We start from the raw sequence: 23764 nt of genomic DNA, 5'->3' as shown, positions 1-23764 counted from the left end.
GCTGGCCTGTGAACCAAAGGATTGCTGGTTTGATTCCCAGTCAGGGCACATGCCTGGGTTGCAGGCTGGGTCCCCAGTTTGGGTGGGGGGTGAGAGGCAACCTATTGAGAAGCAATGACGTATCTGTGTATAATGCACACTTTTTGCCTAAATTTTTGAGGGAAAAATAAGGGTGTGTGTTATACATAGGTATAACGAAGGCTATAATCCATGTATAATGTGTACAAAATGGGGGCACACATTATACATGGTAAAATCTTTTAAAAAAGAAAGAAAGAAAGAAGCCAGAATTTTGTGCTGTCAACCCAGTAGCCACCTTGGAGGCGGGGTGCAAGCATTCACTTTTTTATTGAAATACTCATTTTCTCTGCTTAGCCTTGTTTTGGTCTTATGACCACATGTGTTTGTAACTCATTCCCAGTATATCCTGAAGCCTAGGAGAACCAGGAGACAGCCCTTTAAGCCCGTTCCACCTTACCCTCACTGGGACTTACCAGGATACCCAGCAAAGGAGCCATGATTAGACCTTATCTTCTGTGGCCTCAGAATGAATAGCAGCCCTCCTCAACCTGGAGGAGATGAGCTGAGTGACAGAATGGGAAAATCGTGCCTCCTACACAGGTCTTTCTGAATCAGGTCTTTGCAAGATGACTTACGTACCAGATGGGCCCTCCTTTGCATAACAACTGAAAACTCTGCTTATAGTAGGTTCTAGGCAGCTACTTGAAGACACTGGAGTGTGGTCAGAAGCAGGCAGGTTCCTACCAGGGGTCCTGCTTAGAGAAGAGGTGCTGCACAAAGTGAGTTCCCATTTTCTTTGGGCCCAGTCTGTGTGCCGAGGAATGCAGTGCATGAGGGGCAGTGCTGAGAAGTCCTAGCATTTCTGGAGGGTGGGACCAGAGATGGAATCTTTTTTTTATTTTTTGGTAAAGAATAAAGTTTTTATTCACTCTTCAAGAAAGGAGAGGGGCATGGTGTGGAGAGCTACACCAGCTTTGAGGGGTGGAGATTTAGAGCTTTTATTGGATTACAATTGGATTTAAAGAGGTTGCTGTTGTGTGGCCCCGGGCTGTTGGGATGGAACCAGAGGCTGCAGTTTGTTCCTGTGTTATCTTCCGCCTGTGGCTGCAGGGAGCAGTTAGTTCTGTTCTTACTTTCCAGTAATTTGCAGACCTGGAAAGACTGCCATGAGCTGTGTGACAAAGCAAGGTACCAGGCCATTTCTCCAAGGGGCTTTTAGTGGCTTCAAAAGTCAATCTTAATGCCTTAAGGCTTTCTGGTGACATCCAGAGTCCAGGCATGACTTCAGGAACAGTTGCTGAATTCTGGAGCGATTAGGTAGGGAGGAAGGATATAAATGTTTCAATATTGCTTATGAGCAATATTATCAATTGGTCCAGGGAAAAACCAAGTTTTCTTATATAACCTACTTACGATAAAGTTTAATTTACAAGTTCAGCACAGTAGGCTCAATAACCATAACTAATGATAAAATAGAAAAATTATAACAATATACTGTGAATGTGGTCTCTCTCTCCTCTCTCAAAATAGCTTCCTATGCGAAACTCACCTTTTCACTTACAAGAAGCATTTTCTGGCTTCTCTTTGGCTGATTGGAATTGCCAGCATCACTGCTCTTGTGCTTTGGGGCCTTTATTATGTAAAATAAGGGTGACTCAAACACAAGCAATACGCTACTTTGAGAGTTGATCTGATAACCGAGGGGACCACCGAGTGACTAACAAAGGGCGGGTAGCAGGGACAGCACGGACGCCCTGGACAGAGGGATGAGTCACCTGTAGGGCAGGACAGAGCAGGGCAGAGCTAGGTTTCATCATGCTGCTTCGAAGGACGAACAGTTTAAAACTTTTGGATTACTTCTTTATGAGATTTTCCATTGAATATTTTCAGGCCGAGTTTGATTGCAGGTAACTGAAACCGAGGAAAATAAGGGGAGAGACTGCAGCCCGTAAGGGGGGACTACAGTCCATACAATAAAAGCTGATGATCTTTTTAAAAGGAATTAGTGATTTGGGATTGCCGTAGTTCTAGGCGACTTCTACGGTAGTCTTCTGTGTAGTTTACAGACAGTTGACTTCTCAGAAGGACTGAAGTACTAGAGAACTCCGCATGTGGGTTTGTAGCTACAGGCATGGCAGCACCTGGTACTGAAACTTTTTTCCTTGCTTTTTACTATTAGAAGGTAATTCCGAGTCTAGCTTTTCTTCCTTATTGTCCCTAATTTTACTTATTTTTTAAAGATTTTATTTATTTTTAGAGCAAGAGGAAGAGAGGGAGAAAGATCAATGTGTGAGAGATACATCAACCGGGTGCCTCCCGCAGGCAGCCCAGGCGTGTGCCCTGACTGGGTATCACACTGGCAACCTTTCAGCTCACTGGCCAGCACGGAGCCCACTGAACCACACCAGCCAAGGCCCTAATCCCTGATTTTAGATGACAAAAGAATCATCTATTCTCTATTCTGTCCAGTGGGAGACAAGTAGTAGGCTTTAGAATTCATTCCTTCAAGAAAATAAGTCTTAACTCCAGGTCGTATCTTCAAAAATAAGCAAAACCTGAAGCATCTTCAGGGGGAAGAGTTTGGGATTAATTTTTAGTTGATAGCTGAGCCAGGCTCTGAGCCAAACCCAGGCCTCAGCCCAGGAATGATTTTTCATTCCTTTTACTGAGTCCAGCGTCGGACTCTGATGACAGAGCTCCTCCTAATATTAACATTATGCACAGTGGTTCCCCTGAGATTCATGTGGGTGGGTGTTACCATCCTACGACTTTGTAAGAGAAAGGCAAACCCTGGCTGCAAGAAGGAATGAATGACGTTGTGTACGGCACTCTGTTCTCTTAATGACAGCGGTTACACACGGTCCATCTGAAAGGTTCACTGCACACGTCCTAGGTTCACCTTGGGTCTGTCTGTCCGGACTGGGAACCAGGATCTGAGGACACAGCAAAACTGACAAGTTATAAGTAAATGGACAGGCTTAATGGAAACTTCCTTTTATTGATTTTGTCTTATCCTGAAAGTTATTTTGACAACATTTGGTGTGTTTTTTTGTGCTGCGGGGCCAGTAAACAAGCCTCGTTTCCTTCCCTGAGCTCGTTTCAGACACTGCTCCTTTTTAGCAGATCGAAGGCTCCGTGTGAGAAGCAAATGAAAAGAACACATATAAAAATGACTGGGATCCAGGTAATAATTATTCCTCTGTAAACTTTGAAAAAGTGCCTGGGAGAGCTCTTCCAGTGCTGAAATTAAAGAGCATCTTCCCTTCCTGGGAGCGTGGAGCTACAGCCAGCAACCAAGGCAGCAATTCTGTTAATCGCCTTCTGCTGCTGGCCGGGGCTTGCATGTTTATGGTACTGATATTATTCATGAAAGGCAGGTAGTAAGAATTCAGCATTTGTTGGACGTTGTTTACAGTGTCAAGAGAGGCAGAGGCATAGAGGAGCTTGATCTCTTCACCCCCAAACACCTCTCTACTTACTCTCAGACATCTTAGTTGCTGTTGCTCCATTTCAGTCTTAGAAGAAAAAAATCTTCTTGGGCCCTGGATGAGTGTCCTTGGGCTGCCGTGACGAAGTGCCGCAAACTGGGCGACTTAACACAACAAGGATGTGCTGCCTCATATTCAAGAGGCTACAGGTCCACGATCAAGACAGTGACAGGCCGCATTCCCCCCGACCCACTGTAGGAACATTCCTCCTTGCCCCTCGTAGTGTCCCGTGGCTTCCCAGCCACCTTTGGCGTTCATTGCCTTGTAGGTGCATAGCTCCTGTTTGTCGCCATCTGTATTCTCCTTGCATGCCAATATCTTTCCCTGGTTTCTTCTTACAAGGACACCAGTCACGTCGGGTCAGGGGCCCACCCTACCCTAGTGTGCCCTTGCCTTAACTGGTTACATCACAACAACCTCTTTCCCAGTAGAGTCATGTTCTGGGGCCCTAGGGGTTAGGATCTCAACATATCTTTTTGGAGGGAGCAGAGGACACAACTCAACCCATAACATGCCCCGAAGATTCCATGGTCCTTTCTCTTTCATGCTTGCGCCTCTCCATCTGTTCATTGTTGCTGCACCTTGAGAAGAGCCTGTTTTGTGTGGGGCATCTCTGTCTCTGTCACTCTCTTCCTTTTTTTTTTTTTAACTTTAAGTGTCTGTGCTACATCCAGAGTCTCAGAAAGGCAAGAGGAGCAATGTTTCTGACATGCTTACCTAGAAAGACATGGATTCATGCAGTTAAACAGAGGAAATAATAAGGGAACATAAAATAATTGCGGGGGTGGCTGTTGGCCTCGGTTCAAGTTCTGGTCTCGGTGCAAATCTGTTAACCTCTGTGAACCTCATTTTCCCCCCAGTCCTACCAACCTGACCGAGAGGTGGCAAGACCTAGATGGGATAACACATAGAGCTGCAGAGATTGTAAAGGGCTGTAAATACAAGACAGCAATGCTGATGACAACTGTGAATCATTATTATCATCGTCATTATTACTACCACCACCACCACTACTATTACTGTCTCATCCATAGATATGCGGGGTGGGGGGTTAGTGATTTTTTAAAAACCCACCAGAGATAATTTCATATTTAATCTACATGAACAGGCTGGAACTGTTAGAGCCTACACCACATCATGCCACGCTGTCACCATCAGTCATCTCAGATTTTGGAAAACAGACCTTATTACATGGGACCCAGTCTTCCGACTCCATACAGGGATCTCATGTTGCACGTGCCCCCGCGTTGTCACTCAACACTGGATGCCAACTCAACTGGAAAAACACATAGGGACCTCGATGCCTTGTAGTTATTGCACCAAAGGGACTCAGTACCTGTGTGGACTTGATCTGACCTCCAACAGTGTCGTTTTCTCCCTTTCTTACCTACCACTGGGAAGCAGTGGATACCGTCGCACGAAATGATTGTGCTTTTGTGAAGCAGGCTCTGAGCTATGTGCGTTACTGTTATTTCCGTCGATTCTCTCAGGAAGTCTGAGGGGAAGGTGGGGTTAGTCTCACTTTACAGGTGACTAAAGCAGCCCTGGCTGGCATGGCTCAGTTGGTTGGAGCGTTGTCACAGGTTTGATTCCCAGTTGAGGTACTCACCTAAATTGCAGGTTTGATCCCCGGTCAGGACACATATGAGAAAGCAACCAGTCAATGTTTCTCTCCATCTCTCCCTCTCCTCTCCTCCCTCTGTAAAAGCAATGAAAAAATGTCCTCAGATGAGGATAAAAAAAAAACCACAACAAATGACTAAATGAGGCCCCTCAAGGTTAAGAAAACTGCTGAGTGTTAACACTGCCAGCAAGTGGCCAACCTGACTTAAACCCAGGCAGTGTGTCTGCACCCAGCTCTTTGTTTCCTGACGTTATTAGACTGCTTATTTTTAAAAGAAAAAACAAATGAAGATTATTTTTAAGGCAAAGGATTATATCAATAATGGATGAAATGATAATTTCCCATGCTGAGGAGATTTACACATTCTAGTTTATTGAGTAGGGACTTGTGCCAAGTTCTAGTTGTTTAGTCATATACTTTTCATTTAAAATTTTTTTCTTTTTAATATATTTTATTGATTATGCCATTACAGTTGTCCCATTTCCCCCCTTCATTCCCCTCCACCCTGCACACCCCGTCCCCCACCATTCTCCCCTTTAGTTTATGACCACATGTCTCAAGTTCTTTAGATTCTATATTTCCCATACTATTCTTGCCCTCCCCCCTTTATTTTCTACCTACCGTCTATGCTACTTATTCTCTGTACCTTCTCCCCACTTTTCCTCCTCCCACTCCCCTGTTGCTAACCCTCCATGTGATCTCCATTTCTATGCTTCTGCTCCTAATCTAGCTGTCTTCTTTGTTTTTATTTTAGGTATGGCTGTAATAACTGTGCGTTTGCTGTCCTTTCACTGTTCATATTTTTTATCTTCTTTTTCTTAGATAAGTCCCTTTAACATTTCTTATAATAAGGGCTTGGTGATGATGAACTCCTTGAACTTGACCTTATCTGAGAAGCACTTTATCTGCCCTTCCATTCTAAATGAAAGCTTTGCTGGATAGAGCAATCTTGGATGTAGGTCTTTGTATTTCATGACTTGGAATACTTCTTTCCAGCCCCTTCCTTGCCTGTAAGGTCTCTTTTGAGAAATCAGCTGCCAGTCTGATGGGAACTCCTTTGTAGGTGACTGTCCCCTTATCTCTTGCTGCTTTTAGAATTCTCTCCTTCATTTTAATCTTGGCTAACATAATTATGATGTGCTTTAGTGTGTTCTTTCTTGGGTCCAACTTCTTTGGGACTCTCTGAGCTTCCTGGACTTCCTGGAAGTCTATTTCCTTTGCCAGATTGGGGAAGTTCTCCTTTATTATTTGTTCAGATAAGTGTTCCACTGGTGACTGTTCCTCTTCCCCTTCTGGTACCCCTATAATTCGGATGTTGGAACATTTAGAGATGTTCTGGAGGTTCCTAAGCCTCTCCTCACTTTTTTTCAATTCTTATTTCTTCATTCTTTTCTGTTTGGTGGTTTTTTTCTTCCTTCTGGTCCACTCCCTTGATTTGAGTCCCAGTTTCCTTTCCATCATTATTGGTTTTCTGGGTATTTCCCTTCATTTCCATTAGGTTAGCCTTCATTTGTTTCTCTAATTTGTGGCTAAAATCAACCAGTTCTGTGAGCATCCTGATCACCATTGTTTTGAACTGTGCATCAGATAGGTTGGCTATCTCTTGGTTGCTTAGAATTATTGGCTCTGGGGCTTTGATTTGTTCTTCTGTTTGAGCCATAATGTTTTGGTCTTTTCGTGCCAGATACGTATGAGGGGTGGAACCTTAGATGTTCACTGGGTAGGACGGCCCAGTCACTGGGTTATGATGCTGTATGTGGGGGCGGAGTCCGAGAGGGGCAGGGGCGTTTTTTTCTGCTGTTTCTCAAACCTCCATCCCCTCTGCTGCTTCCCGCATGCAAACCTGGCCCCCCTGGTGTCGGCTCCCGTGCGTGTGGGCCTGTGCACCCTCCAGGACCTTGTGGGTCTCTCCAACAAACTCTCTGTGAGCCTGGGAGCTTCTCCTGGCACCTCGACCCCAAAAGTCTTTCCAATTGGTGCTTTCAGGCTCTAATTCCCGTCGCTGGGGCCCTAGCCTGAGCGGTCTGTCTCACTGCTCGTTCCTTTGCTTGGTTTATCTGCATGCAAATGTGTGTCTGAGGTCAGCCAGCTGCCTTGGGCCCTCACTGGGTTCACTCATTGCCACCCCGCACCTGGGATCCACCTGTGCTCCTGGATCAGTCTAGCCACTTTTTCCTTCTCTACCCTGTTCCACCAGCCGCTGACTCTGCCCCTTATCGGTCTGGCTGAAAGGTTCATTGTTGTCGGACTTCTGTACAGTTCAATTTGCTGTGTTTTGGCTGTGTTTTTGTTATTAAAACTTTGTTGTCTTTAAACTTGGTTGTGCAAGGAAGCACAGTGTTTTTACCTACGCCTCCATCTTGGCCAGAAGTTGATCCCTTTTAAATTTTTTATTTATTGATTTGAGAGAGAAAGAAACATCAATTTGTGATTCCACTTATTTATGCATTCATTGGTTGATTCTTGTATGTGCCTTGACTGGGAATCAAACCCACAACCTTGGAGTATTGGGACAATGCACTATCCAACTGAGCTACCTGGCTAGGGCTTACTTTTTCATTAAGTAACAAAGTTTTCATCATTTCTCTGTGTCAAGGTAGCATCCCCCCAAAAACATTGTGATGAGTTGTACACCTGTTATACAGCTTATCTTATTTGGGTTTGTCTCAAGCCAGCATAATTTGCTGTCTCTCACTCCTTAAGATCCAGACCAGAAGCACAAGTTTCCAAATGTTCATTCCCACACATTAATGACTGAACGTTTAGTCATTAATGAATGCCTGTTTTTCCCAGGATCTCTACCACCTGTCAAATGTAAGATTTGTATATAGGACAGCAACTTAGAAGTCATGCCCTTAAATCTCTGAGTTAAACAGAGTTTATAGCTAGATTCCCCCCAAAGATAATCAAGGGCCTTTTTCAGGGGACTATTTTTCCCAGGATCTGTGCCCAGGTCTGAGAGACCAGGGCTGGAGGGCGTCAGGAGAGGGGCGGTGCCAGGCTGGAGACAGACCCAGCCTGCGGGAAGTGGGCGAACAGGAGAAAGGCCAGGCCTGGTCTGGGCAGACAAGCCGCTGCTGCTGCCCGCGGGAGGCGAGTGGGGCGCTCTATTCATCAGTGGTGCGAGAGCCTCCACTCCCCATCGCTGCATTTTGTTTTCCTCACATAATTTCTTACACTGAGATATTCATATGCATAAAATTTACCCTTTTAAAAGTGTACAAAATAAAGTTTTTAGTATATTCGTAAAGTTGAGTCAACATTACCACCACCTAATTCCAGAGCATTTTCATGAACCAGGAAAAGAAGCCCCTAATCTACTGTCTGTGTTGCAGCGGCCCGGTGCTGTGCCTCACATCCGATCGCCAGATCGCCTTCCTGGAAGAAACTTAATATTCCAACTAAGATCAGATGCTCATTCCAGCCTGAGCCAGGTGGGGTGTGTGGGGTTGCTGGTTCGTGTAAAACTGTATTTGTCCTCCACCATAGCCATTTGTGAGAGGAGGGGCTGGTCCCATATGTCTCCTCAGTGGTACGTTGGCCAAAGCCTTCTGGCATTAGTGATGAATTTGAGAATGAAAAGATTAGAACTCAGTACCTTACTGTGACTGCTAAAATATAAATGTTCAAACTCTTCTAGTGATAGCATAAGTGGCAGTTTGGAAGCCTTAACATTTAAAACTGCTCCCTTGCTGCCTTTTCTGCATGTCATTTACCTAGGTCTACATGCATTAGAACTTGGTTTGTCTTCCTCTTCTGCATCAGACTTATGCTAGTTTATTTTCTGTAGGACAGCTTTTTCTTTACCCCTATTTTCATCTAAAATGGCCAAGAAGATTATAGAAGAATTGCACACCCGAAACTATATAATTTTATTAACCAGTGTCACCCCAATAAATTCAGTTTAAAAAGTAAATAAAAAATAAAATGGCCAAGAAAAAGGTAATACCACTTAAATGCAGAATTTTAGAACGTTGGAGGTAGAAGAGGCCTTAGAGACTATATTTTACAAAAATTTCCCTTGGCTTATTAACCTCATGAGTTGCTCCTTTGGTATAAGGTCTCCATGGTCAAATAAGTTTGGAAAATGCTGCGTCCAACTATAGATTCTCTTTTTGGATATTTGGTGCACGTTAGCTTGTTAAGGAGTCTGAGGAGAAAACTAACAATTCCCTCAACTCATTTACCAAGGAACCCTCTCATCATTATCGTGCCAAGTAGTAATGTTCTGTGGGACATACTTTGGGAAATATTCCAACGATCTTGTTTTATGAATGAGGAAATAAAGTTCGTGAAGAGGCTGTCGTTATGATTTTCCAGAGCTAGCGCCAGGAAGAATTAGCACTCATTTCCAGTTGTTCCTGGTAGTTTGTGTTCGCCAGGAGCTAATGAAATTATAGTATCTCTCCTTCTCTCTTACCTAATTCACTTATTCACCTGAAACAAGGTTCATCTTAGTACCCGGGGCATCTTAGGTACCATCACAAATGTGAGTTGGAGCACAAGTTAAGCAGGAGATTTGGGAATGTCTGCTGTCAACTTTCTTTTCTCTAGATAAGACGCAAGATACAGATATCTTGTACTAGCAACTCAGGTGTACATCAAATGGCTGACTTTCCAAAATGATAAACTACTCTGTAAAGTTCCAGCAAATCAAAATATTGTCTTCTCTCAATTTATACAGTAGTTGCATTCCTAAAGAATTCAGTGAATGAGTGTATTAAAATCCCACAAAAATACTTTTACTGAGCATTTATTATATGATAGCACATAAGTTTGAGTGCTTTATATTAATTAAGTCATTCAGTCTTCAGAATAATCCCATTTAGGTATGATTAATATCTGCATTTTACACGGGAGGGAATGAAGACAGGGGAGATAAGAAACTTGTCCAACAACCAGTAAGTGGCAGTACATGACCCCCGGCAGCATGACTCCAGAACTAGTGCTCACATGTTCTGGGACTGTCCTCTGACGGACTCAGAACTGAGTCACTTGGGCCTTTGCGACACGATCGTGGCTAACAGAAGGCTGCTTCAGGTCCTGGGAACTCGATGCCCAAGAGACTTCCTCCCTGCAGCTATTTACTGTCTACCCTGGAGGGGACGGAACAGTGAGAGGAGTGTTGGGGCTTGCTCTGGACCCAGGTGCCCTGACCTCTCAGGACCTACCAGTGTGAACTCTGCAGAAAGCAGAGACAGAAAACAAGCTTGGCTTCCTTTTTACCCTTCCTCATGTTCCATTATCTTTTGCCAAAAGCACAGTCCAACCACGAGCTACGCCATCCAGCAACTTTCCATAATTTACACAGACCTGAAAAAAGCAGGGAATGGAGAAAAACTGATGTGAACAAACACCTTCGGGGCTGCCAGGCTGGGGAATAAGAGTCTTGGGGCTTTCCTCCTGCCCCGCAGCCTGACTGGGAATTGTGTCTTCCTCTGAGAGTGATTATTCTGATAATTAGATGGGCCTCTGGGTTGCAAAACCCAATTATCTTCTCTCCATTCTCTGAAAGGGAGTTCTGACTAGTGTTCCCTCCTTGGGGTGACTCAAAATGACATTCAGGATTGATGCTCTGGGGTCTGTTCCAGTCCGTTGCTCATCGCCCCATGGTTTATTTGCCCTCAGCAAATCTGCTCCAAATAAATTCCATCTTCTCTGGGATTTAGTGTTTAATAATAATATAACCAACACTTATTAAGGCCTTATTGTGTGCCAGGCAAATACTAAGTTCTTTGGACTCGTTATGTCATCGGTAACACCCCTGTGAGATAAATACGCCCATTCACTCTGTTTACAGATATGAAAATTGAGGTCCCAAAGTTTGCATATAGTTGCCCAGGTCAAAGAGCCAGTAAAAGGTAGAACCGAGTGCAAGCCCAGGCTGCCTTATTGACAGCTGGGCTGTTCAAAGGCCCTAATTACAACTGGCCCGAGACTATCCTTGAGGAAGAGGTGAACTGTTGTTATAGGTATATTGGGACACACTTGGCTTCCTCGGACCCTATTCCCTTAAGCACTGGACTTTATCCTACTGTAATTCTCCAGGGTCAACAGGTGTTCAGTTACTTGGGGAGCAGCCAGAGAGATCTTTCTGAAATGCACGTCTGCTGAGATCCAGTCCCCAGCCAGCAGTTTCTCAGTGGTTTCTGTGGTCTGTAAGATAAAGACCAGGCTCCTGCACAGGACACGCAAGGCCATGAGTGTCCCCCACCTGGACCCCACCTGACCTGTGTAACTGTCTTTCCTGTACTTTACTCACATGCCCTGAAAACCTCCTGCCAGCTCCAGATAAGCTGCATGCTGTTCTTGCCTCCACCACTTGGTCCATTCTATTTCTCGTGTCTCAGGTGCCTCCTTCCCCGCTTCCCCACCTGTGCATCTACTAAGCCTTTCTTCCTCCTTTAAGACTCTACCTAAGTGTCACTTCTTTGTGAAAAGCCTTTCCTGGTTTCTCAAGTAAAGTTAGTCCTCGCTTCTCCAGTCACTGCAGGACTAGATACTATAGTTCACGTCTGACGTCAAGAGAAACCCTGAGCCCCTGAACATATAGTCACATTTTTTAAAAGTTGTGATGAAATTTAGCACCTTAACCGTTTCTGAGTGTGAGGTTCGGCAGCGTTTTTGTGTACATTCGCATTGCTGTGCTCTGGTCACCGCCATCCCTCCGCAGAACTTTTCATCTTGCAAAGCTGGCACTCTGTGCCCACTAGCTCTCCGCTCCTCTCTCTTCCCAGCCCCTAGCAACGACCACTCTGTCTGTCCCAGTGACTGGGACCCCTCTAGGTACCTCATTCCATTCACTTGTATTTTCCCCAAATCTAGCACATTGCCTTGCACAGAATAAGTGCTTAATAGATGTTTGTGGAGAGAGCATATGAAATCTTTTACTGACGCAAACCCATCTTTTAAATTTCTTAGTACCTGACTTAGTAGTTAAGTAAATGTTTTAGATCTTAACCTGAAAATCCTGGACTTCCAAACTCTTCCAGGTTTCCCAAGAGCAGAAGTTGTCCGAACAAGTTTGGGAGTTTTACCTCTCCTACTTGGAAATGCCTAAAGTTTCTGTTGCCGTGGGTTGTAGACATGCTGTCACCAAAGCAGGTGGGACAAGAAGTCCTGAGGCAGAGTGACAGAATGAATATTGATGTGTAGCTGGAACCATCTGCATTTCAAAGCTTGGTTTCTCCCCTCCACACCTCATCCATGTAGATCTATTCGTATCTCGCATATATTCCCCTGCATTTCTCGTAATCCCAGCTAATTTTGCAGCGGAGGCAGCTGCACGTTGGTTGCCTATAACTTCCTCTGTGTTCAGAATTGCCCTTCACATACATGTGACTGACAACAAACTTTTAAGATATTTTGGGGAAAAAGATAAAATTTTAATTTGTGGACCAAAAGTGATTTTGACCCTGTCTCCTTTCTGGAAAATGAAAACCCGGTTGCTGAAAGTTTAGCAAGTTCCAGGAATGTAATAGGCTGTGTCCAAATCACATCACTTATAACTGGCACTTAGACTTTTCGAAGGTGAAGTCATAGCAGTGATCCCTATTTCTGAAACCAGGACGCATCTCTTACTGAGTCTTCTATCCAGTGCTTTTTCCTGACATCCTAAACTACTCTGTCAGTCACCTGAAGAGTATAAACAGAAATTAAAAAACAAATTAAGCCCTGAGCCCTAATCCCTAAGATTCTGATTCTGGGGCCCAGGCATTTAAAAAGCCCCCCCCCCCCCCGGGAATTACAGTGTGCAGCATGGGGGGAGGATCACTACACTGGAACAGCAATGTTGCTTAGACGCCAAGTCTGGGCTGTGCAGACATACCTGCAAGTGGGCCAGTGCTGTTTTCCAGTTCAGTCCACAGCGTGTGTTAGCACATAGTGCAGCCCCTGCCAGGGCCTCTGATGTGTAGTGACTCTGGTTTCTTCTGGCCTTTGGTCTGTCTAATTCTATAACCTTTTGTTCCTGAAGTGTCTGACTCAGAGCATTGAATTCCACTAAGTGAAAGCCCTAAGGAAAGTGGCCTGCTGCTTCACCTGTGGCCAACTCAAGCTCCACCTGAGGCTGTGTGACCCAGGTGAGCCAGGGGTGGGGCCAGGCCCTGCTACAAAGGAAACCCAAGTCTTGCCAGCAACTGGTAGACTGGTGGCTGCTCCCTCTCCTCCCTGATCAGATCCCATCTACATAAGGCAGCTTTGATGGTGCAGGAAAAAGGTCAGATGCTCTCCATAGCTTTCTTTTGCATATTGGATTTTCCCCAGACTACACATATTCAAAAGAAAGATTTGCAGTTAGCTCTAACAGACACAGGTTTGAATTCTAGCCACGCCCTTGAGCAAGTCACTGAACCTCCAAAAATCCCCTTTCCGTCCTTTGTAAACTGGGCCTAATAACACCTGCCTCACAGGATTAAATGAGATAGTGTGTGAAGGGCTGGCACGGTGGCTCAAATGTGGTAAACATGCACTATGTGGTAGTAGTGAGCCTGTTGCCATTACCATCTAATCCCACATGGGAGACATTCAGTGCAGAAAGGGAGGGAGCAGGACTGTGTTCCTCAGCAGGGTGTCTGTCCGGAGAGTTTCAAGGGCCAGGGAAATGAAGCCCTTTTCCCCAGACGTGATAAAGGGACACAGTCTGAAAGCTGGGATTGTAACCACCTTTAAGGAAAAAACTCCCAGTTTTTCCCACGAGCATCAGCCTGCGGTCTTTGCACATACTCCGGCCATTTTTCCTGCCTTCTTTGTTCTATTTCTGTGCCTGTGCGGGTGCAGAGCACGGAAAGCTGCTGCCTTCCTCAGGTTGCTATTTAAAGCCATCCCGAAAGATGCTGCTACCGCTGCTCCCAGCAGCAGAGCAGTCACTGTTTCAGTCTGCCACAGAACTGGCTGTAGCCTCTGTCGGCTCCGTCTGACACCGGGAAGCAAGCAGGAAGCATTTGGGTAGCATGCCTCAGCGTGATCTAGCCTAGAGTACACACAATTAGGTGTGAATCCCCTCACTTGCTTTTTGTGTAGGCCCCTAAACTGTGGCCCCACTCAGGGGTTAACTGGCTGTCTTGGTCTTGGTCTTTGTCCCTAACCTACCCGATCCCTGTAGCATTTTTGGCACTTGACCAGTTAAATTTTTTCCCCTTACTCTTCAACGAAAGTCACGCTTGATACCCTCCTGCCGCTCCCCACCCATCTCCAGTTTTCACTTGAGACACTCTCCCCATTTAACAGCCAGGCACAAGCCAGAAAGGGTAAAAATGCCATTTATCTCTGGGTCGAGCAGAGAAAAATACTATGGAAATAAAAGGTTTTTGAAAAGCCCAGTAACCTCCAGTTAATAGTAATGCTACCCTGAACTGTTCAGCATGTTTGGGACTGTCTGTCAGGCGTGGATAGAAATCTCCTAGACATTAGTAATCCTGTCTTTCTGTGCTGACCCTCCCAACGCTTTCAATGAAGTGGCTCAAAGCCTGGTCTTTCGGTCTGAATTGGCCCTCATTTCTGTTTCATAGACCCATCAAAGTGGAGGTTCGGGTTTTATCAGTAAAGCATGTATCCTTTGTCAGGCCAGAGCTCCCTGAATGAGGTCCCGATTGTCTACCTCCATCCTGCTTCCTCGGTTTGTACCCTGCTCGTTATCTCAGAGAGGCTGCTGGCCTCCTCGACCTCAGAGCCAGGCTCCTGTCCACTTGCTCAGCAGAATGCCTCCGGGTGCTCTCGGGTCTGCAGAAGTGGCCAGGCTCCCCGTATTGGCACCCATCCGGCCCTGACAGTGTGTGCGGGTGATGGGGTACCTATTTCCCTCCCCTTTTTTCTAACTCCCCTCCATGTGGTCACCTTCCTGACCACTCGTTTTTAGCTTCTGCTCTCTATTTTTTGTTTTCAGGGTTGTGCCTTCCCCCTCATTTTCTTAACCCCTTGGTGGTAAACCCAGTTACCTCAACGTCGGAGTAGTAATAGCAATGCTATTTTGAATTATATATCACTTTGCTTATGATTGCAAAGGGTTCTCACATGCTTTATGCACCCCACTTCATAGTAGTGAAAATACAGCCACTTTGAGAGACAGAACAGTGTAGTGGAATAACCAAGAACATGGGCTCCCAGTCCGGCTGCCAGGGTTTGAATTTTGGCTCTATGTGATTCTAGCTGTGTGGCCCTGGGCTAATTGGAGGTAATAATAGTACTTCTCTCTTTGTGTTGTTGTGAGGACTGAGTTAGCTAGATAAAATTCCTGAAACCATACCCGGCACATAACAGGTATTATGTAAGGATTAGCTATTGTTATCATTCATTCATTCACTCATTTATCAAAAAATTTACTGCGTGCCAGCCAGTGTTGTAGGCCTTAGTAATAGAAGAGTAACAAGTGGGGCGCAGTCCTGGACCTCAAAGAGATCAATCACAGCATTAGTGGGCAGACTGACAAGCCACCTCTTAGTTAGCAGCCCCCATACGCAAGTCCTTGTGGTTGGATCTTTAGAGACATTGATCCTTAGAACGGCCTTAAAAGGTGGCAGTGTTATCTCCATTTTACAGATGAGATCACTGGGTTCTGAGGGCTGAAGGTTCCTTAGCTAGTAATTGGGAACTCCAGGATTCACTTCACCCAGTTCTCCCGCCTCCAGGCCCTTAGGCTCAACTGCCCCAAAGGGTGGTTGCTCCTGACGGGCGGGCACTGGCCATCATCACCCAGAATACTCGGCACAGAGTCCTGCACACGGCCTCGGAGATGTTGGCTGAGCTGTGCTCTGTTGATGACCCGCTGCCCCGTTCCTAGTCTCGTCTGTTCACTTTTAACTTCCCTCAGCCACCAAATCATATGTTGGTTTTAACGCTGAGGCACAGAGGTCAAAGTGAGCGTTCTTAGAAGTTGGCTTTCAGTTTTCTGTCAGGTTCCTACTACACCGAATGGTTATTCCAACGTGTTTTTAACAGAACTAATCAGATGCTGCGGTTTCTTCCTCTTCTGATCCCAATCTAGAGGATGGTGTTGTGTGCCGGCCACTCCGCAGCTGCTCCCGTCCTCCTCCTCCCCGTGGCTGCCCCCGCTTCTTATTTCAGAGTCTGACTTGCCTGTTCGTCCTCTGTTTCTGTTTTTGTGCCCAGTACTTATTTCTGAGCCACAAAGGGAGCCACAGTCAGTGTTTGATAGGATTGTATGGAATTTAGTTTTCTTTCTTCCTGACCTTTCTTGCCTCATCTATTGGTGCTATAGAAGATTGAATTTCGAAGTATGTGCCAGCATTGAACTTTTTTATCCTTTTATATTTAGCAACCTATTTCCCCTTAAAGACTAAGGAATTGCAGGTGGAAAATCCTTGGCGGGATCATAATTTCCCAGGTCTTATTTCCGTAGATGTTTGTGATCATATGTGTTGTGTCTTGTTGATCTCCCATAATAATAATTTCATTCATCTAAGTTTCATTTGTAAAGTCACCTTGAAGTACAAATCACTTTTTAACTATTAAAATCATTTTTATATATTTTAAAGATTTTATTTATTTACTTTTTAGAGAGGGGAAGGGAGAGAGAAAGAGGGAGAGAAACATGAATGTGTGGTTGCCTCTCACGCCCCCTTCCTGGGACCTGGCCCACAGCCCAGGCCTGTGCCCTCACTAGGGATTGAACCTTCAACCCCTTGATTCGCAGGCCGGCACTCAACCACTGAGCCACACCAGCCAGGGCTGTTAAAGTCATTTTTAATGTAACTGAATCTACCAGTTACTAAGTGTCTTTACTAGTGGTGCTTACATTACAGAGGTTGTTTGGCTAGAGACTTTTTTTTCTTCCTCTATTTTTCAGATATTCTGGGTTGTGGTTATACTGCTTTTCAATTATTCAAAGAAGAAAGATTTTGGCCATCTATTGCTCTTTTTGATCTTAACTCAGATACAATAACCACTTCAGGGATGTTCCTGGTCAAGCTCATTGAAAGAGCCGAACACGGAACACCGCTTCCCGCTGTTCCATTGAAAGTGCACCTGTGTGCCCTAGGCAGTCTTCTGCTCTCACTGTTCCCTTTTCAGTAGGGCCTGCCTCCTCTCCTCACCTGGTCTTTTCTAACCCTGAAGATTCGCCCTTGTCCCTGAAGCATGAGCATTGCGTGCTTCAGGGAACGGGCGCCTAGAGAGGGCAGGGAGGGGCAGGGAGGGGCAGGGAGGGGTGGAAGTGTGTGTGCTCACCCACGCACATCTGCTGGGCTCCCACACTCTAAATTCTTTTAATAAAGCACCTGCACCCCACCTTTTCCCAAAGGATTTTCATACTGCACATCTTGGTATTTCTTTAAGACATCCCTGCCCCACCCCCACTCATCTCTACCCCACTCCACATTTGCTCGGAGTCCTTGGGCCTTGATGAGCAGAGGGATGAAGAGCAGGTGTGAACTCTTAATGAGAGGTTTCCTCTGTGGGATTGCCTGTATCCTGCCCACCACAGAAGCTCCTGTGAGTAACTTTACCTTTGAACTCTCCTTGTATTCAGCCCCTGATCCACCGGATTTGGTGACAATCCCTGGCTGGCAGGAAGCTTTGATCCCTGGGGAGTCCAGAGGAAGTCCTGTGATGTGTGGGATCCCTGGGGTTACAGGGATTGGAGGGAAGCGGACCAGGGTGGATTGCTCAGGTAGACCCATTAATTAAGAAGGAGGCTTTGCCTAACATTCAGTTACCTTAAAAAGGAGATCCGGTGACTGATAACAAGGAGCTCAGCATCCCTCAGGTATGAAACGCTTGGCGCTCGGCGTTTGCGCAAGCGTTACTGTTATTTTACGGGCACGGCAGGGCTGGGGGGAACATTCCTCCCTCCACCAGGAAAGTTCTGAGTAAAAGCCAACCCTGCTGTGGATGTTAGGAGGCTCTAAAAAAATCTCTAAGATAGGGCCCTGGCTGGTGTAGGGCCCTGGCTGGTGTAGGGCCCTGGCTGGTGTAGCTCAGTGGATTGAGCGCGGGCCTGCGAACCAGACAATCGCAGTTCGAATCCCAGTCAGGGCACATACCAGGGTTGCAGGCCAGTTCCCTGCAGGCCAGTTCCCAGCAGGGGACGCACAAAAGGCAGCCATACATTGATGTTTCTCTCCCTCTCTCCTTCCCTTCCCCTCTAAAGATACATAAAAATTAAAAAAAAAAATCTCTAAGTTAGTTTTAACTGGGTGAAAGACTGCTCTAGGAAAGAAAAAAAAACATGACCTTGTAATAAACAGTAGGAACTCTAGAATTTCTGTGACACTTTGGGCTATAACGCATTAGAGAGAATGTTAGGAGACAGATCTTTAAACTGCATTTGCATAACAAGCATGCCTGGCGGGTTCATACTCTGCATTTATTTGGTTACTTGCAGATGAGGGGACTCCCTGACACTTCCCCAGGCCACTCCTTGGTGCCACCCATTGGCTACAAATGAAAGGGTGAAGGCCCTTTCCATGGTATCTAGATGCTCTTCCCCCACCTACTTCCACAGGCGGAAGTGCTTCCACAGAACCCTCTCTCAGAGCGGGGGTCATGCTGTCTGAGGTGTGACTGCCTCCCTCCCCAGAGGGCAGGGTTTGTGCGTTACTCATCTTTTTATCACCGACACACTGTCTGGGCACGACGCAGACCCTTTATAACAATTACTGAGTGAATGAGTAATCCTGAGGACGTAGCTACGGGGATTCATCCTCTTTCCGGAATCATCCCTCTGTTTCCACACCGCCAGCCTGGAGGGAAGCAAGGGCACTTGGGGTAGTGCCACAGTCAGATGCCTGGTCAGGAGATCCACCTCCCGTTGTGTCTCAGCAGCGTTTTGAGAAAACCCAGGAGACAAGTGCGCAGCAGGGATGGGGCAGCATCTTTGGGAGGCTTTGCCCAGCAAGGAGCTCTATGAACTGTCTGCAAGGCCCACTGCATAGCATGTGGGGCCCCATACAAATGAAAATGCAGGGGTGCAGGGTCCCTTATTCAAAAAGTGCTGAGGTGGTGTCGACAAAAGAACATCCAGCCTAAGGAAAAGTCTTACAAGAGGTTTTCTGAGCCAAACCAGTGACAATTGCAGGGAACAAAATCTCAACGGGCTGAGAAAATGCTCTAGAGAAGGACAGTGTTGCACCTTATTTTATACATTAGAATCAAAGGAGGAGACGTAAGGGGGCTGCATGAAACCCACTGGTGGTAGCTTAGGGAGGCCGGAGTAAGCAAAGTGGGGCAACGTCTGAGACTGGATAAAAAGTAAAGTGGAGGGACACATGCGTCTCTTACACAGGTGAGCATTCGGCAGTTAACAGTTAACATTTACAGCACCGAGAGATGGTGTGTGGGCTCTGGTACCTGGAGCTGGACCTTTGAGGGGTCTGCACACGAAGAGTACTCTGACATTTCCCAGGTATGTTATCTTAGATGCACAGAGACAATAAACAATGTCAGAGTTAAATACTGACCTTCGCCAAGGATGCTACAGGCCTAGGACATGACTACCCACCATGACACACTTTCAGTTAGAAATTCTAACATTCTGACTGCCCCGTGTTGTTACGCTGGTCCCTGGGTTTGTAGGGCCCACCATGCAGGCGTCCCCTGAGTTTGTCAGGCTGAGTACGTGGCCCCTTTTTTATCCACGTGGTTTTAAAATACAGAGTTTTTTCCTTTCTTCCACAATCCTTCTATCTCTCAACTTGTCATGGTATGTTTTATTTGCAATTAATTTTGTTCTAAGTAAAGAAAAATGTAAATGTTATTAGCATGAATTTTACTGTTCATCTTTATATTGTGCAATGCCAATTGTATTTATTTTTATTTTTTAAAGATTTTATTTATTTACTATTAGAGAGAGGGGAAAGAGAGAAAGAGAAGCGTCAGTGTGTGAGAGATACAGCAGTTGGTTGCCTCTCACATGTCCCCAACTGGAGACCTGGCCTGCAACCCAGACATGTGCCCTGACTGGGAATTGAACTGGCGACCTTGCAGTTCACAGGCCGGCACTGAATCCACTCAGCCACACCAGCCAGGGCAGTAATGCCAATTTTAAATGCAAGTATAAGAGTATTTAACTCATATGTGGAACCTCCAAAATTACACAATTTGTAATCAGTAGCTTGTACATACATATGTATTTCCTTCTGAGCCGAACAGTGGAAACTGCACAAAACTAACGCAGCTGTTTTATCTCACTTCTTGACAGGTGCATATTCTGTCGGTCCTCTTTACCTTCGGTTTATTAATGAGTAAGAATGGATGGAAAGGAATGAGGTGTGGGTTGTCATGTTTCCTTCTGTGTCATCGTTTTCAGTGGAAATAAATGGTTGGCTGAAACAGGGAAGCAACATGGAGGATACATGGAGTTTATTTCTCCCCTGTGTTTCTTAGAAAACCATTGCCTGCTGTTCGAAGCGAGTTCTGGTTCCAGTGGAAAGCACGGCCCCTCTGAGTGCCTCTATTCGCTCAGTTGTAAACATAACAAACACACTCCCCTTCTCCTGGCTTTGAACCTGGCTGAACTCCCGTGTGGTGTGGCTCCTTCTGAACTCGGTGCTGGGGGAGCGCAGCAAACGCTATAGTCAAAGGCACCGTCAGAGAGTAGCGGACGTGCGTATGGGGCGATCTCTGCTCCCACTCATGTTCCTTTGTCCCCTTGGACTTCACATACACAACACAATTCAAAGATGAAATTAGTAAGAATTGTAAGATGACAACAGCATGGGGCCTCTTGATTGTGGGGGGGTCCCTGTGTGACTGTGGAGGTCACACACCCAGGAAGCTGACCCAGGTTGTGTAGCCTCGTTTTGATAGATATCCTTAAAATTTTTAGGTTTTCCCAAGTGAGAGACTGGCCAAGAACAGCGTGCGTTTCTTCTTTCTTTCATACATAGTTTTTAGGTATCTGCCATGTGCCCGTTACTGTATAAGGACACCAGCAGTTGAACAAGGCGAGATGTGACCTCGGGGTCAGTAGCATATGTGACCAGTGAGGAAAACTTTTTAAAATTACACAATAAGTATTTAAGTCACAATTGCGATAGGGGCCACAGAAGAACTACAGATAGGGTGGAAAGGCTTACTGTGGGTGTCCAGGGAAGGCATCCCTGCAGAAGTGGCATTTCAGGCTAAGTGTAAGTAGGAGTTCTAGGTGAGGAGGAAGTAAAATAGTCTCCCAGGCTCAGGGAGCAGCATATGCAAAGGCCCTGAGCAGGGAAGGAGCTTTGCTCAGACCAGGAAAGAAAGAAGGCCTGCACAACCGGAGCACAGGGCCTGGGGGCTTGATTTGATTTTTCCGTACCTTCCTCCTTCCACTTCCCAGAACCCATGCTGATTGAAAATACGAAAGGTGGAAAGGGCCCTTTCTCTGGTCTTTGGCAAGCCCAGGATATGTGGTGCCGCACCCGTGGTTTGCTGACTTGAGACGTGCAGGAGGCCCTGGGCCCAGACCATGTCCTTGTTACTCGCTGACGTAATCGTTCTCTTCATGTGTGTCCACCATCTCCAGTTCACTTCCTGTTCTTCAAACGTGGCCTTCTCTACCCTCTCATCTCCCTGTTCTCTTAGGACACTTAGCATGTTCTGTTTTGTGCCGTCTTTATTTATGTGCGCGTCTTACCTATAAGCCTTTGAAGGGCAGGTTCTGTATTCTTTTATCTGTGAAATGGCCTTAGGAAAAGCTTTATCTAGGAGTTGACTCAGTTCAAGAAAGGGTATTTATTTTTAATAGGTAAGATATTCATAAAATTAAATGCTGAAAATGTACAAAAGAGTATATAATTCTCCCCTTCCCTCCCAGTTTCCCTTTCTGGAGGCAACTAGTTTTTCAATGAGTTTTTTCATGAATACTTCATGTTTATACTATACAGGCTATCACACATATTTATTACATGTTTATATTATATAGGCTATTACACATATTATTTGTGAAAAGCCAAAAAATGAAAGAATGGGTGAATGTTCTATTTCTTTTTTTCTGATCATCCTCCTTTTAAGAAATTATATATTGGCACAGTCTTCAATGTACAGTAACTCTTGAAGTTCTAGTTGTTAGAGAAAAAGTTTTAAGTCCATTTGAACCAATTATCGTCATAGATGTCTGCATAAAGTGATGTAAACCCAGCTGGATGCATGTGGGTAGCATTATCAGTAAATAGAAAGAACATCGCATAGCATAGTTGCTAAGATTGTAGGCTCTATTTTTTCACAAAGAACCCTGACAAATCAATAAGGAAAAGTTCAGTTATTCATACTGGAAAACAGTTATATACTTTATGTATTTATTAGAAAGATGCAAATTTAAAATAGCAATGTGCTACTTCTTACAGGATTAGCAAAGATAGGAGTGTACGATGCGTAGTATGGATGAGAACATGGGGGAACAGGTAAAAATGTAAATTCTTGCAGCCTCTCTGGCCTTATTTATCAAAAGCATAAGTGTGCATCACTCTTTGACCTAGAATTTCCATTTCTAGATATTTGTCCTATAGATACCCTTGTACATGCCTGCAAAGACTTAGGTATCAAAATGTTTATTGCAGCAATATTTGCAATAGCAAAATATTAAAAACATGACTAAATGGCTTTCATTTGGAAGAGTGGGTAAATAAATTGTATGACATATATCATGTGCAGTCATTTTTAAAAGGTTATTTCCAGCCCGGGCTGGTGTGGCTCAGTGGGTTGAGTATCAGCTCGCGAACTGAAGGGTCTCCGGTTTGATTCCCGCACATGCCTGAGTTGCGGGCCAGGCCCCCACTGGAGCACATGTGAAAGGCAACCATTAGATGTTTCTCTCCCTCTCTTTCTCTTTCTCTCTAAAAATAAATAAAATTTAAAAATAAAAATAAAAAAGTTATTTTCATATGTGCCAGTCATACAAAAGGCCTTCCGAGTATGTCAAGTGTGGGGAAGGGCATATGTGTATACTCATGTATGCTCACAAACATCTCGAGTATTTCTCACAGTTAAGAACCGTAACTTCTGAGAAGGGAAACTAGGAGTCTGGAATCAAGGAGGGACTTATTTTTTTCCTGAGTATGATACTTTTTGTACTACATTGCCTTTTCTATATAAATAAGTAAATAAGAACACAGTCTCCACCATTTTTTTAGCTAAGTAACCTTGGAGGTTACTTAACCCTCTAATTCTTTGTTTCCTCATCTGTAAATGGGGCTAATAACTGTCATTTACGTGACTGGCATAAAGATTAGATGATATATGGAAAATATGTAGTATAGTACCTGACCCAAATGTAGTCGTTCTTGAGACAAAGAGCCAGACCAGAAGTGACTGCGGAAGTAGCCTCGGACAAGTTACATGACTCCTTGTGACCTTGTTGTCTTCAGTCCCCAGTTTGACCAGATGATCCTTAAGGCCCCTTGTTGCATTTTTCCATTCTTTTGAAACTTATTTCTTGCTAGAAGTTCTAGCTCCCAAGCCAGGAAGATTTTGGAGGAAACTGGGAGCTCCTGGGACTTCAAAGTAGTGGCAAGGGTAGGCATGACTGCCGAAGAAATAGCCTTCTGTGTTTCATAAGTGGATGCCTTCTCCTGTGGATATCAGCAAGGGCTTTGCAGAGCACGAGAGGGAAATGCTGGTGACTGCTCTAGCAGCTGTCGTGCAGTGCGCCTGAGGTCCGTGCCATGTTTTGGGACCAAAGCAAGGAGTTGGGGTACTTGGA

General features: G+C 45.2%; 1 protein-coding gene across 1 annotated transcript in view; it reads left to right on the top strand.

Annotated features, from left to right (window-relative positions):
- TANGO6 (transport and golgi organization 6 homolog) overlaps window positions 1-23764 on the top strand; it is a 158056-nt gene that overhangs the window by 129822 nt on the left and 4470 nt on the right. The window lies entirely within an intron of this gene.

Source organism: Artibeus jamaicensis, unplaced genomic scaffold, assembly GCF_021234435.1.
Source record: "Artibeus jamaicensis isolate MK-2021 breed Jamaican fruit bat unplaced genomic scaffold, CSHL_Jam_final contig_464, whole genome shotgun sequence".
In the NCBI taxonomy this organism is placed as follows: domain Eukaryota; kingdom Metazoa; phylum Chordata; class Mammalia; order Chiroptera; family Phyllostomidae; genus Artibeus; species Artibeus jamaicensis.
Note: the sequence above shows the minus strand (reverse complement) of the source record. Positions and strands in the feature narration are given on the sequence as shown.